The sequence below is a fragment of the Rhineura floridana genome, chromosome 5 (assembly GCF_030035675.1).
Source record: "Rhineura floridana isolate rRhiFlo1 chromosome 5, rRhiFlo1.hap2, whole genome shotgun sequence".
Lineage (NCBI taxonomy): Eukaryota > Metazoa > Chordata > Lepidosauria > Squamata > Rhineuridae > Rhineura > Rhineura floridana.
In genome coordinates this window covers 147,912,030-147,925,762 of record NC_084484.1, presented here as the reverse complement: position 1 = coordinate 147,925,762, position 13,733 = coordinate 147,912,030, and the positions used below count along the sequence as shown (strand labels likewise).

General features: G+C 43.3%; 1 protein-coding gene across 3 annotated transcripts in view; it reads right to left on the bottom strand.

The window, feature by feature from the left end:
- Positions 1 to 3,080: 3,080 nt before the first annotated feature.
- Positions 3,081 to 13,733, bottom strand: part of LOC133385416 (galactosylgalactosylxylosylprotein 3-beta-glucuronosyltransferase 1-like) — a 94,896-nt gene continuing 84,243 nt past the window's right edge. For all 3 annotated transcript variants that reach the window (XM_061628386.1, XM_061628387.1, XM_061628389.1), the window contains one exon: positions 3,081 to 5,183. The gene's annotated coding sequence lies outside the window, so the exon portion shown is untranslated. The remainder of the gene's footprint in view (positions 5,184 to 13,733) is intronic.

The window sequence follows — 13,733 nt, the reverse complement described above, 5'->3', positions numbered from 1 at the left end:
CTGTCATGAACCACCCTGCTCAGATCTTGTAAGTTCAGGTCTGTGGCTTCCTTTATGTAATCAATCCATCTCTCGTTTGGTTTTCCTCTTTTTCTACTCCCTTCTGTTTTTCCCAGCATTATTGTCTTTTCTAGTGAATCATGTCTTCTCATTATGTGTCCAAAGTATGATCACCTCAGTTTCATCATTTTAGCTTCTAATGGTAGTTCAAGTTTAATTTGTTCTAACACCCAAGTATTTGTCTTTTTCGCAGTCCATGGTATGTGCGAGGCTCTTCTCCAACACCACATTTCAAATGAGTTGATTTTTCTCCTATCCGCTTTTTTCACTTTCCAACTTTCACATCCATACATAGAGATCGGGAATACCATGGTCTGAATGATCCTGACTTTGGTGTTCAGTGATACCTCTTTGCATTTGAGGAGATTTTCTAATTCTCTCATAGCTGCCCTCCCCAGTCCTAGCCTTCTTCTGATTTCTGTGTCTCCCTTTTGGTTAATAAAAGAAATGGGGGTGCTACAGCATCTGATTGTTCTGATGCGCAGCCTATACTCTGGACAAGAGGCTATTGTAAGGACAGAATATGGAAAAACTGATTGGTTCCCATCAGGAAGAGTGTGAGATAGGGGTGTATTTTATCACCCTGTTTGTTTAATCTATATGCAGAACATATACGGAAAGCAGGTTTGTATCAAGATGGAGGTGTGAAAATTGGAGGGAGAAATACCAGTAATTTAAGATATGCAGACTATACCATACTACTAGCAGAGACCACTAATGATCTGAAACGAATGCTCATGAAAGTTAAAAAGGAAAGCACAAAGGCAGGACTACAGCTGAATGTCAAAAAGAGTAAAGTAATGACAACAGAAGATTTATGTAACTTTAAAGTTGACAGTGAGGACATTGAACTTGTCAAGGATTATCAATACTTTAGCACAGTCATTAACCAAAAGGGAGACACTAGTCAAGAAATCAGAAGAAGGCTAAGACTGGGGAGGGCAGCTATTAGAGAACTAGAAAAGATTCTCAAATGCAAAGATGTATCACTGAACACTAAAGTCAGGATCATTCAGACCATGGTATTCCTGATCTCTATGTACGGATGTGGAAGTTGGTCAGTGAAAAAAGCAGATAAGAGAAGAATCAACTAATTTGAAATGTGGCATTGAATGAGAGTTTTGCAAGAGATGGATTGATTCCATAAAGGAAGCCACAGACCTGAACTTACAAGATCTGAACAGGGTGGTTCATGACAGATGCTCTTGGAGGTTGCTGATTCATAAGTCATAATCGACTTGAAGGCATATAACACACACAAAATACAATTAAGAATCAATTTGAATTTTTAATACAGCAATGTCACATGTGGACATGAAAGAAGGTCATGGAACACGGATGGTCCACAGACCAGTGTTTGGAAACCTCTGGCCTATACCGACAGGCAGTGGCTCCCCACAGTTTCAGACAGGAGTATTTCCGGCCATGCCTGGAGGTGCAAGGGATTGAATGAACCTGACACCTTTTGCAAAGTAAACCATGTTTTCTACCATGAAGCTTCAGTAGGGCCAGTGGCAGCCAGAGATTACTACTAGTTCTGAGATGGCAGCAACAATTCTGTGCACCCTAACTATGAACCAAGTCCCATTAAATTCAATGGGGTTTAACTTGAATAAGCATAGATTTAGATAACAAGGCACAGGAGTATGTCATGTACTTACCTGGATGTTGTTTTTTAAAAAACTCTTTACTAGCAACTTGGCACACAGATATTGAGCCAATGAAGCTTTTCTTAGTATGGTTTTAAAATGATAGGGTAGCCGCTACATGCTTTGTGTGTCAAGCTACTGTTAAATGCATAGCAGCAAGCCAGTTTTTTTTTTGATGGCAGCCATAGTGAAAAACCTGCTCAGGAATATAAAGGGAGCTGGAATCAGAACCTGGGTTTCTGTCAGCTCCTACCTTTAACCATGACCACCATTTCCCCCTCTATTAGCTGCAAATTTGAGCTCAGAATAGCTGGTCTCGTTACTGAGACCACAGTATGGGTTTAAAGGCTTAAGCAACATTTAAAACTAGGGTTGCCAGGTTCATGGCCTGGGACTGATCCTGTATCTTTAGGAGAAGAAAAAGTCAGCCAAGTGCAGGTGTTCTTGCAACCCTGTAATGGGACAAACCACAAGGTGGAATTCTCCCTTCCCCCTGCACACCTTTTAAAGATGCAGAAGACCTCTTGGTTGTCACGCTGTTTAGCAAAAAATTGCAATTTTGCAAATTAATAAATAAAGGCATTCAGAGGGTGCTTCCACTGCTGCTATTTTCAGGTAGGATTCAATGACATGCTGGCAAATTCATGTTGCACAGTTAAGGTGGATATTTAGCTCTTGTGCAAAAAACCTACATCCCTTCCCAGCAAGATCAGACTTTTTGCAATAAGGAAAGTAACAGGAAATTGCGCTGAAAAGTGTAGGATAACACTTGCATGATGCAACGTCATATAACCTCCCCCCGAACAAATCAGGATGAATGCTGAATAAGCAGGTCACCTGGATCATGTGACCTTATTTGCAAGTAATCATTTGGGTTGCTGCCATCTAGGATCTAGTACCAATCTCTGAGTACCACTAACCCTATTTCCAGGGGGTTGTTTGATTAGCCGGAGACCTGTCCTGTGTGTGCTCCTTTTATTGTAAAAAAAATTAAAGCTGCTGCACCCATTCCACTTTATATAGCTGAACTAGCAAGTGTGTGTTTAATAAACACATATGCTTAATTTGGCCCTCAAAGGCACAGGAGCAGCCTTGTCAGGGGAATAGAACTCTTAAAAATATATCAGTTCTACTTCAGATATTTCCTCTTCTTAGCTGGCCGTCACCCTGCTCTCACTGAAAAGAATAAATGTGGCTCAGCATTTATGCTAGTATGGGCCCCAGTCCCTATTCTTCAACTACTTTGAACAGTTAATGACATATTCTCAGAAACTTACTAGGATTCAGTTTATTCTATAATGAGGTGACCTCCATGGTTTCCCTCAGATAAAGCAGCTGGCAAGGGAATCAAAAAGCTTGACAAACCCCTCCTGTCAACCTTAACTCCCACATAGTCCTTTGAATTAGTTTCCTCATTACTGTGCTTCTAATTATTTTGCTAATTTAAGACACCAGGTTCCCCCCCCCCAATAATGCAGTGAGCATGAAATTATATATGACATTTCAATAGCAAGTATAAAACTGGATATTCCCTATTGAGATTCAGAAGGTTGAAGGAGAGAAAAAAAATTTCCCACAAAACATGCCAGGCGATCCAGGTTAATATAAATAGCATTGGCCGAAAAGACCCATCTTATAAATAAGCTAAGAAACAAATAGGTGTCCTGCCATCTCAGAATCATTTTTAGGGTTGGCTCAGTTGCTAAAAAATGTCCTTTCATTTCCTCAAGTGTGAGAACTTCCACACATATGTAAAAATACCAGAGGTGTGCTTTTTTTTTTTGTTATGTGAACACAGCCTACCATAGAAACAAACATTTGTGCTATTAAGCCTTTATATATTTTGGCTCACAAATCTTTTTTTCCCTTTTGAATCCACACTGCTCCCAAACCTTGATGTGCTGACACTTGACAGTACTTCTTCCAACTACAGACAAGATTGCTTGCTTGTAGGTGTTTTTGTTTCTCCTTAATGCTCATAATGGATGAACATTTGTTTTCAGCAGTCATTTCCTCTTCAGTAGTTCCAAGTTTTGTTTCTGGATGATGCCACCATCACATGTATTAAAGCTTGGAGTCTATGGCTCAGTATGGCTGAACATTCTTTGCTCACTCCAAACATGTTGGGTTTTTGGAGTTCAGAGCAGTTTGGACAGGAAATGAATTTGATCATGCAAGTGCATTGACAGTTCCAGAATGTGCAAGAGTTCTACAAAGCCATGTGAACATAAGAAAAGGCCTGCTGTATCTAACCAGAGGTCCATCTAGTGTAGTGTCCCTTTTCTAGCCACATAGGTTCAGGAAGTCAGAACCTAGCTATTGGCCAAGATTTTACATGCTCAGAGAAGGACAAAGAAGCACTGGACTTGGAACAATTGCCTCTATCTCTTGTTAAAAGGGATTTATCTATTGCATGTGAAGATTTCACTCTGCTAAGTTGTAGACAATGGTCTCATTCACACATCATGGTAAACCATAGTTAGAGGTGAACATGCCTATCTTGGCCACTGTGTTCCTACCAGCTTCTGCTGGAAGAAAACAAACCACATTCTCTGACTTAAGAGTTTCATCTGTATCAGGGATCATAGTTTGTTTCACTCTCAACAAACCATGCTGTGTAGCCAAGTTTTGTTCTTGGCTTACTGCAGGAATCAACCATTTATCCCTAGCTAGGAAGTAACACTAAACCAGGGGTTGTGGTTTGTTTCCTCTGCATGCTAGCAAGGAGGAGACAAACCGTCCAGAAAGGTGCATTCATGGTAAACCATTAACTATGGTTTCCTATGAGATGCAAACTGAGCCAATGAGGCTCTCGAGTTCAATGGACCCACTTTCTAGTTCAGTTTGTCATTCAGATCCAAGAGGAGCTGGACCTGGATAGAACCATGTGTGGCATTTTGGATCTTACAAAGGGAACTGATGTAGAATTTAACAAATCCAAAGAATGAACCATGGTACCTCTAAGTATGAGCTGCCCAACCACATCCTTTTGGAGGGTGAATCCCACAGACTGAATGAGGCTTTATGCTATTCTGAGAGAGTGATGTTGGCATATTCCATTGCTCATATTGCAGGGATGCCCTCCTTTTGAACTGCCAAGGTTTGGAGCACATTTGCTTCACAAAACAGGGCTTCAGAAATCAGGGATGTAGGAGATGTAGTACCAAAGAGAGTAGTTTACCAGGCAAATCTGGATCTTCTTCCATTGTTACAGACAGGGTGTATATGTGTGTGTATCTATTTAGATAATTGTTTGTATTTTTTTTTTAAGTCAGCAAATAAATACAAATGCAGAAACATAGCTGTATGGTGAATGATATTGGACAAAGCAATTGGACTTGGGTACCACATTCACTTTGTTTCTTTCTTTCATGGCTTTAGGAAGATGGTAGATATGAACATGCGTAGGATGTTATTCCTCATTGTTCCATCAGTGTGCTGCTGAGCAAGTGTGGAGATGAGAAAAGTTACGATCTGCAAAATAAATAGGGGACAAAACACTTTTAAAGAAATCTATGTAGGTATGCAACATGCCATGGGATGTAATCAACTAGATTATAGTCAAGATCCAAAGAACTGTTTGGACTCATGCAAGGGACTTGCACTATGCCATGGAATCTTTGCCTATGGATTTTGTTTTATTCAAACAGCTGAGTCCCCCAACTCCCAAACTGAATCACAGGCTTCTTTTGAAACCCACTCAGTTTCAAAAACCTTTTTCACACAGAATGGACAGCTGTTTTTACAAAAGGCAAGTTCAAAGTGTCCTTGAAACTAATTTCATAAAATAATATTATTAATTATATTTTTACCCCATCCTTCCTTGAAGGACCTGAAGACTGCATGATCCCCCCCCAATATTTTTTATCCTCATAGTAACTCTGAAGCAAGTTCAGCTGATAGCAAGTGATGAGTTTAAGGCCACTTAGTAAGCCAGCTGGTGATTTGAACCTGAGTTCCCCTAGTCCAGAAGCAGCCGAAGTGGTGCACTGCAGATGTTTTGGACTATCACTCGCATCATTCCTGGCCATTTGCCATGTTGGTTACAGCTGATGGGTGGATTCAAACCGCATTGGCCATCTCTGTCCTAGTTATACTGTCATACTCAACCCATTAACCACACTGAATTAAAACCATTAACTACACTGGCTCTCCGTCATTCTTTGGATGATGGCAGCTAATATCAGTAGATTCATCTTGCAATCAGCCACCCTTTGAATGCAGTTAGGCTTCCCACTTATGCCATAGAATTGATCCTACCAAAAAAGTCTCAGGACATGGTTTAGCATGAAGCTTCCTTCTGATGTATACAGAGGCCATACATTTAAATTCAGCCTGGTAGAAAAACAGTTCTTGAATATTTTTCTCTTCTGCACAAGTCAGAAGAAGTTATACAGTATTTTAAAAAGAATGGGAAACAGCAATGTGTCACTTTCAGAGATAAGGATGGTTATTTATGCAGTACATCCAATCAATATCCTCTCCCAGGAAAGAGAGAGCGAAGATATTAACTGGGAACTTGGATGCAGCTCTTAGACATGTGCCTGCTGCAGACAAGCTTTTTGCATCAGTGATGTAGAATGAAGACAGAGCAGCTGCATAAAGTAGCAGGAAAGGAGGAAGAGAAGCATCTCCCGCTCCTTGTTTTGTGGGGGCTTATTATGTAACCATAAAATAGCAATTGCATTCATCTTTTGATTCTTCTGGAGGGCATTTTGGGGGTTGCAAAAACACAAACAAGTATTTTCAATCCTGTAATTGAAGAACATCTTGCAAATGGACCATTTAGCCCCAGGGTTCCCAAAGCGTAAGGCAGATCTCCCTAGAGAGAGGCAGACAGTTGCTAGGCTAAATCAACTCTTTCCTTGAGACACTGCAATCTGTGTATGTGAGAACAAAAAAAAAGCATTTCTACACACAGAGAGAATGCAGGCCTTTGACATGGTACAGACAATTGTGTCTGTGGAGTGATTCTGCCTGTACTTGCTTCAGTTTTACTGGTAATAGCAAAAAAAATAATGAAGCACAGGAAGAGTCTTGCAGTAGGTAGAAATCCCTGTGTACGTTTTGTAGATGACAGGCAGGTACCTGGTTTGTTCTAAGACCAACCTGATCTTCAGTTTCGTGCTGGAGAAGGACACACTATCCAAAGGGCAAGGGGGAATAGATCTTTTTTTAAAAAATTGGAAATAGCATGTATTCGCTATGGTCAACCGGTAGCCTTTTGCTACTAGGACTATATGAGTATTTATGCTGATAAGCACTAATCATATAGTAGTAATAATTAATAATATTTTTTCAAAATCCTAAAACTGCTTCTAAAGACTGTTCAGGAAATGGAAAGGAGGTGAGGAGAAAGGGTTCTGTAGATATTTGATAGTGCCCCCGATAAGTAAAACGTTTCCTCCCTTCTGCTGCCTATGCCTATTGTTAGAGGCTGTTCTTTGGGTGTCTCCCACTGAAAGAAGTGTGGCAGGTGTTGATCAGGGAGAGGGCCTTCATGGTGGTGGCACCTTGTTTGCGGAAAGCTCTCCCCAGGGAGGCTCATAGGTGCCCCATCCTATCTTTCCACCTCCAAGCAAAGAGCTTTAAAAAAAAAAAACCCTCATACTTTTTAAAGAAAAAAACCTTTAGCTCTGCATTTGAATTTTTTGTATGCTGCATTAACTAGTGTTGCTGGGTATTTTTTACATGTATTTTATAATGTTATTTTAAGTGAGTGCTGTCTGTGCATGATGCTCTGATAAATTTTGATCTGAAAGGCAGGATAGAAAATGTATTCATACAATATTTATAAATATCTAGAGACAGGCAGATCAAAGGATAAATATAAATATATCTCTATCTCAATATATGTATAGATAGATAAAGTGATATATAGATATAGATAGATACAGTTATATAAAACAAATGCATTAATACTAGATGTTTTGGAGGGAGAGGAGCTAAACATGTGTCTGCTGTTTTCGGGGACAGGTACCCTATGGGGAGGGACTATAGCTTGAGGCAGAGAACGTGGTTTGCATGAAGTTGCCAGGTGCACTCCCCAGCATTAAAGTTAAAAAGAACAGGTGATGTTAAAGAAATCTGTCTAAGAGCCACTGCTAGTCAAAGTAGACAATAGTGGGTAAATCTATCATTTGAGACCCAAGAATAGCTCTGTTCTCTATTTATGATGATGAGGCTTGGGTAACCTCTCTGGTAGACTGTGGGAATGCTGTGGACATGATATATCTCGACTTCAGCAAAGCTTGACAAAGTGCCCCATGATATTCTGATAAGCAAGCTAGCTAAATGTGGGCTACATGGAACAAATATCAGGTGGATCGACATTTGGCTACAGAAACATACTCAAAGAGTGCTTATCAATGGTTCCTTAAACTGGGGGGAGGTAATGAGCAGGGTACCGCAGGGCTCGGTCCTGGGTCCAGTACTCTTCAACATTTTTATTAATGACTTGGATGAGGAAGTGCAGGGAATGCTGATCAAATTTGCAGATGATACAAAATTGGGAGGGCTAGCTAATGCATTGGAAAACAAAATTCAAAGGGATCTTGATAGGCTGGAACATTTGGCTGAAAACAACAAAATGATATTTAACAGGGATAAGTGCAAAGTTCTACACCTAGGGAAAAGAAACCAAATGCATAGTTATAAGATGGGGGATACTTCGCTCAACAATACTACATGTGAGAAGGATCTTGGGATTTTTGTTCATCACAAGCTAAATATGAGCCAACAGTGTGATGTGGCTGCAAAAAGGCAAATACTATTTTAGGCTGCATTAACAGAAGTATAGTTTGCAAATCGCGTGAAGTATTGGTTCCCCTCTATTCGGCACTGGTTAGGCCTCATCTTGAATACTGCATCCAGTTCTGGTCTCCACACTTCAAGAAGGATGCAGAAAAACTGGAATGAGTTCAGAGGAGGGCAATGAGGATGAACGAGACTGGAAACAAAGCCCTATGAGGAGAGTTGGAAAGAACTGGGCATGTTTAACCTTGAGAAGAGATGACTGAGGGGAGATATGATAGCACTGTTCAAGTACTTGAAAAGTTGTCACACAGAGGAGGGCCAGGATCTCTCCTCTATCACTCCAGAGTGCAGCACACGGAATAATGGTCTCAAGTTACAGGAAGACAGATTTCAACTGAACTTCAGGAAAAACGTCCTAACTGTTAGAGCAATACGACAATGGAACCAATTACCTAGGGAGGTGGTGGGCTCATCAACATTGGAGGACTTCAAGAGGCAGCTGGACAGCCACCTGTTAGGTATGCTTTAATTTGGATTCCTGAATTGAGCAGAGGGTTGGCCTTATAGGTCCCTTCAAACTCTATGATTCTATGACATTGAACATAAACATCTTGCTACACATATGACTGCTGCCCATTTGGTACTTGTTTAGAGATCCCTACAGGTGGATCTGATGGAAATATGGCTTCAGGAATTCAGGGGCCTAGCTCTTATGGAAAGATTAATGGATGCCATTAGAGAAAGGAGGATGCACAAAAAATCAGACAAATTTTATTCATTTGGTTCAGGTTTATTAAAAGATCATGGGTATAGTGTGCCTCCTAATCATGAGGAATTGTGGTGTGATACCTTTGTTTGATGGGCGATCTTTAGTATACTTAGATTTTTATGATTTGATGATGGCACTTACCCGGAGGGAGGGGTCTTTTCTTGTATTTGTGTTATTTCTCTAAAATCAGTAAAAATACTTCTGTATTTTAAAAAAAAGAGTAGGCAATAGTGGGCTGAATGGGCAAATAGCCTGACCTGGTATAAGGCAGCTTCCTGTGTTCCACATTCACCATCTAGTTTGATTCCCACTTTGGGTAATATTTTAGGCTGCTTTCACTCTTCAGTCTACAACCCAAGTCAAAATGGTCAACAACCCATATTATCTGCACACAAAATTAGGGCACTGTCTTTCAGGAACTCTGACATAAATCCTGTTGTAATTAACCAGCATCAGTCCCTGAAAGCTGTGTTTCAGAGTTGTCAGCAGATACTAATTCCTTGCTCATTGTCAGTCCAAAGACTACAATATATCCTTTCTGTCTCTTTCCGAGGTTGCCAGGATCAGATTCATAGTTACTGACCTCTACCAAGCTACGATGGCATTGCCCAAGGGTAACAAACCTGGCCATGTACAAGCCAAAAGGACTTTAGCATTTTACTTCCTAAAGACAGTTAAACCCAAATTTTCTCAACAAATTGTCCCTTCTTTTGCTTTTGTACAAAAAGAAAAGGTGAAAAGGAGGGAAAACTCATACTGTAGAGAACAAAGAACTAGTTATGCTGTATTGCTGCATATAGGCGGTTTCAGATTCTTGCCTTTGGGTAACTTTAACTATTAAAGGAAATCAAACCGTCTCCACCTTTGCCTTCGGAGTCCATTCCATTGGCTCAGTTAATGCTGTAGTGAAGAATTTATTTCAGGGAAGTCCCTTGTGACATGAACTGTGGTTACGTGATACACATGGTTAAAAGAAAACCTCTGTGTAGCACATGTGCAAGACTAAGTTAATGATTACCTATGCCCTGGAAACTGCCCTGATGTCAGCTCTACACTGCATCAGCAGTGTCGGGGGGGGCTGGAAATTCCTGGGTCTTTGGCAGGCAAGGAAAGTCCTTAGTCAGCAGTCGGGTTGTAAATCTGCCAGGCCTATCCAAAGCGTACTTGCCGAGTCAGAAGTCCAGAAGCGAGGTCAGTGGAGGTCCGGGATCAATTGCCAAGGAGGTCAGTCAAAGAGATGCTGCAGGGAAACTAGGTCTACACAAAGCCACGCCTGACGTTGCAGTCAGCAACAAGCTGCAGCCAAGGTGTGCCTTATAAAGAGCAGGATGGACAGCAGGTGTGAGCCCTCAGCGTTTGGGCCTTAAGGAGACAGGCCTGCCTCTCTTCTGCCTGACCTTCTGCTGTCTACGTTCTGCAGGTGAGGGGGGAGTATCCTGTTCACTGTCTGTGTCTGGCTGCAGGGCCTCTGCTGTCCCTGGGGTGCTCTGCAGCTGAGGGGCAGAAGGAACTGGATTCTCAGGAGGCTCCTCCGTGTCTCCTGCTGCTCCTGGGTCTGCTGCTGTTACTCCCGAGTCATCCTCATCTGAGGAGTCCTCTGACGGGGCCATGACACCTGACTCCATATACATAGCCAATCACACATTTTCCTTAACATTTGAAGAATCTGCACTGGAGAGTATTTCAAGCTGCAGCACTGGGGAACTGGAGAAGAGCTGCCCTAGGAGCGAGTACCTGTGCATCTGGGTGTTTGCTTGCTCGCTGCTCTGTCTCTTGGAATGCTGAGGTCCCAGGTAAGTGCTGCAAGGACTGAGACCCTCTGCCTGATCCTGACTCCAGAGAGGCTGCAATCTATCTTGCAGCCTCTTGCATTAGCCCCTGGCTGGGTCAGGGGGCATAAAAGCCTGGCTGCTCTTGGGTGGTGGGTCTGCCACTAGCAGGGTCACCACCAAAGGCGCGACACCAAATGGAGTTGCCCCTTGGGGAGTCCTTTAAGGAGTTGTGAGGGCACTACCCCCTTCTATTTTTTTTAAAAAAAAGATATAGAGGAGATTAGTAGTGGGGAGGGTGTATGGCGCATGTGTAGTTCTTGCACAGGGTGGCAGCCTGTGCAGTGAACTGAACGATAGGAGAAAGTCACCAGATGCCTTCCGATTTCAGAGTGTGCAACTGACTGTTTCCAATTCTCTCAGAGGCCTACTGGGATAACTGATTCTGGAAGGTTTTGTTGGTGGGCTCTTGTTGTGTCCATATTGGGTGTTTTGGAGGACTCTTAGTAAGGAGGAACACGGGTGATGCCAACCCAGTTTCAGTGATCATGGGTAGAGGGAGGTATAGCCATGGGGAGGAGGTGAACTACCACAGGAGAGGAGGGCAAGGCTATCTATGAATTGTTCCTCACTCCCACTCCTCTCATGGACACGTTGCTCATTGATCATCTGCTGTGCACTCTGGCCTGTGTGCGCTGTTGTTTAACGCCAGATCAGTACACAATTAGACTACACTCATCCATGATTTGATCATGGATGAAGATGCCAATTTGGTGTGCATTACCAAGACCTGGGTGGGTCAGCTGGAAGGACTTGATCTGATCCAGCTTTGCCTATCTGGATACTCACTGCAACACCAGCACAGGCTGCAGGGATTGGGGTGGGAGGAGTTGCTGTGGCCTACAGAACTTCCATCTCTGTCACCAGGAAACCACTCTGTCTTGGAGCTGGCTGTGAGGGCCAGCACCTGGTGTTGGGCCAAGGAGACAGTACTCTAGGGTTGCTGCTAGTATACCATCCACCCTGCTGCCTGGCAACTTCTCTGACTGAGCTGGCAGAGGCCATCTCAGCTGTGGTTTTGGAGGAGCCCAGAACAGTAGTCCTGGGTGATTTCAGTGTCCATGCAGAGGCTGCCTCTAGTGTTCTGGCTTGGGACTTCATGGCCTCCATGACGATTATGGGGCTGTCTCAAGTTGTCACCGGCCTGACACATAGGGCAGGACACACCCTTAACTTGGTTTTTGCTCCAGATGGAGGAAGGGGTGGTCTGGAGGTGGTGGTGGTGGTGGATGTCACCCCATTGTCTTGGTCAGACCACTTCCTAGTGAAATTTAGACTTATTGCTCCAATCCTCCCCTGTAGGGGTGGTGGAGAGATTAAGATGGTCTACCCCTGGAGACTAATGGAATCCCCTGGATTCCTGAATACCCTGGGGGAGTTCCCAATAGATAGAGCAGCCCTTGTCATGCTGTGGAACAGCAAGACACGTCGGACTCTTAACATGGTTGGCCCTGAGTGCCCTCTCCAGCATTGTGGAGCTCAGTTTGCCCCTTGGTACACCAGTGAACTAAGAGCAATGAAACAGACTGGATGACGGCTAGAGTGCAAGTGGCAAAAAACATGCTGTTAGGCTGATTGGGCATGAGTAAAACAACATAACCATGCCTACTGTGTGGCAGTGAGGGCAGCACAGAAGGCCCACTTCTCTGCCACCATTGCATCCTCAAGTAGCCATCCAGTGGAGCTTTTCCATATTGTCAGGGGTCTGTTGACATCAACTACAGGAAATGGAGTTTTAGACCCTTCAGAGGCACACTGTGAATTGTTTGCAAGGCACTTTGCGGGTAAAGTTGCTCGCCTCTGTAGCAATCTTGATGCCCCATCCTCATCTACTGTAGTTCCCAGTGAGGTGCCCAGTACAATGTCTGCTGCAATTTCTTGTGATGCAGCCTGATGATGTGGACAAGGTACTTGCGACGATGTGGCCAGCAACATATTGTCTCAACCCTTACCCTTCTTGGCTTATTAAAGCTTGCGAAGGGGGTTTGACCGAGTGGATCCAGGGTGTGGTCAACACGTTGTGGGAGGGAGTGGTTCCAGCCATCCTGAAAGAGGCGGTGATCCGACCGCTCCTGAAAAAACCCACCCTGAATCCATTGGTTTGTGACAACTACTGCACGGTTGCAGATACTCTCTTTTTAGGGAAAGTGATTGAGAGGATTGTGGCACAGCAATTGCAAGTACTCTTGACACATTCCAATCTGGGTTCAGGTCTGGTTATGGGACTGAATCAGCCTTGGTCACCCTGATGGATGACCTTTATCGGGAGAAGGACGGGAGGAGTGCGACCATGTTATTCATACTTGATCTCTCAGCAGCTTTTGATATCATTGACCATGGTGTTCTTCTGGGCTGACTTAGTGAGATGAGTATTGGAGGCACTGTTTTACAGTGGTTCCGATCCTATCTCCAGGGTTGTTTTCGGAGAATAACATTGGGTGATTGTCTTTCGGCCCCCTGGTAGTTGTGGTGTGGGGTGCCAGAAGGTACCACCTTGTTCTCCATGCTATTTAACATCTATATGAAGCCCTTGGGAGTGGTCATCAAGAGATCTGGGGCGAGGTGTCAGCAGTATGCTGACGATACCCAGCTCTATTTCTCTGTAACATCTGAATTGGGAGAGGCCATGCAAGCGCTGGACCACTGCCTGGATTCAGTGGTGGGCTGGGT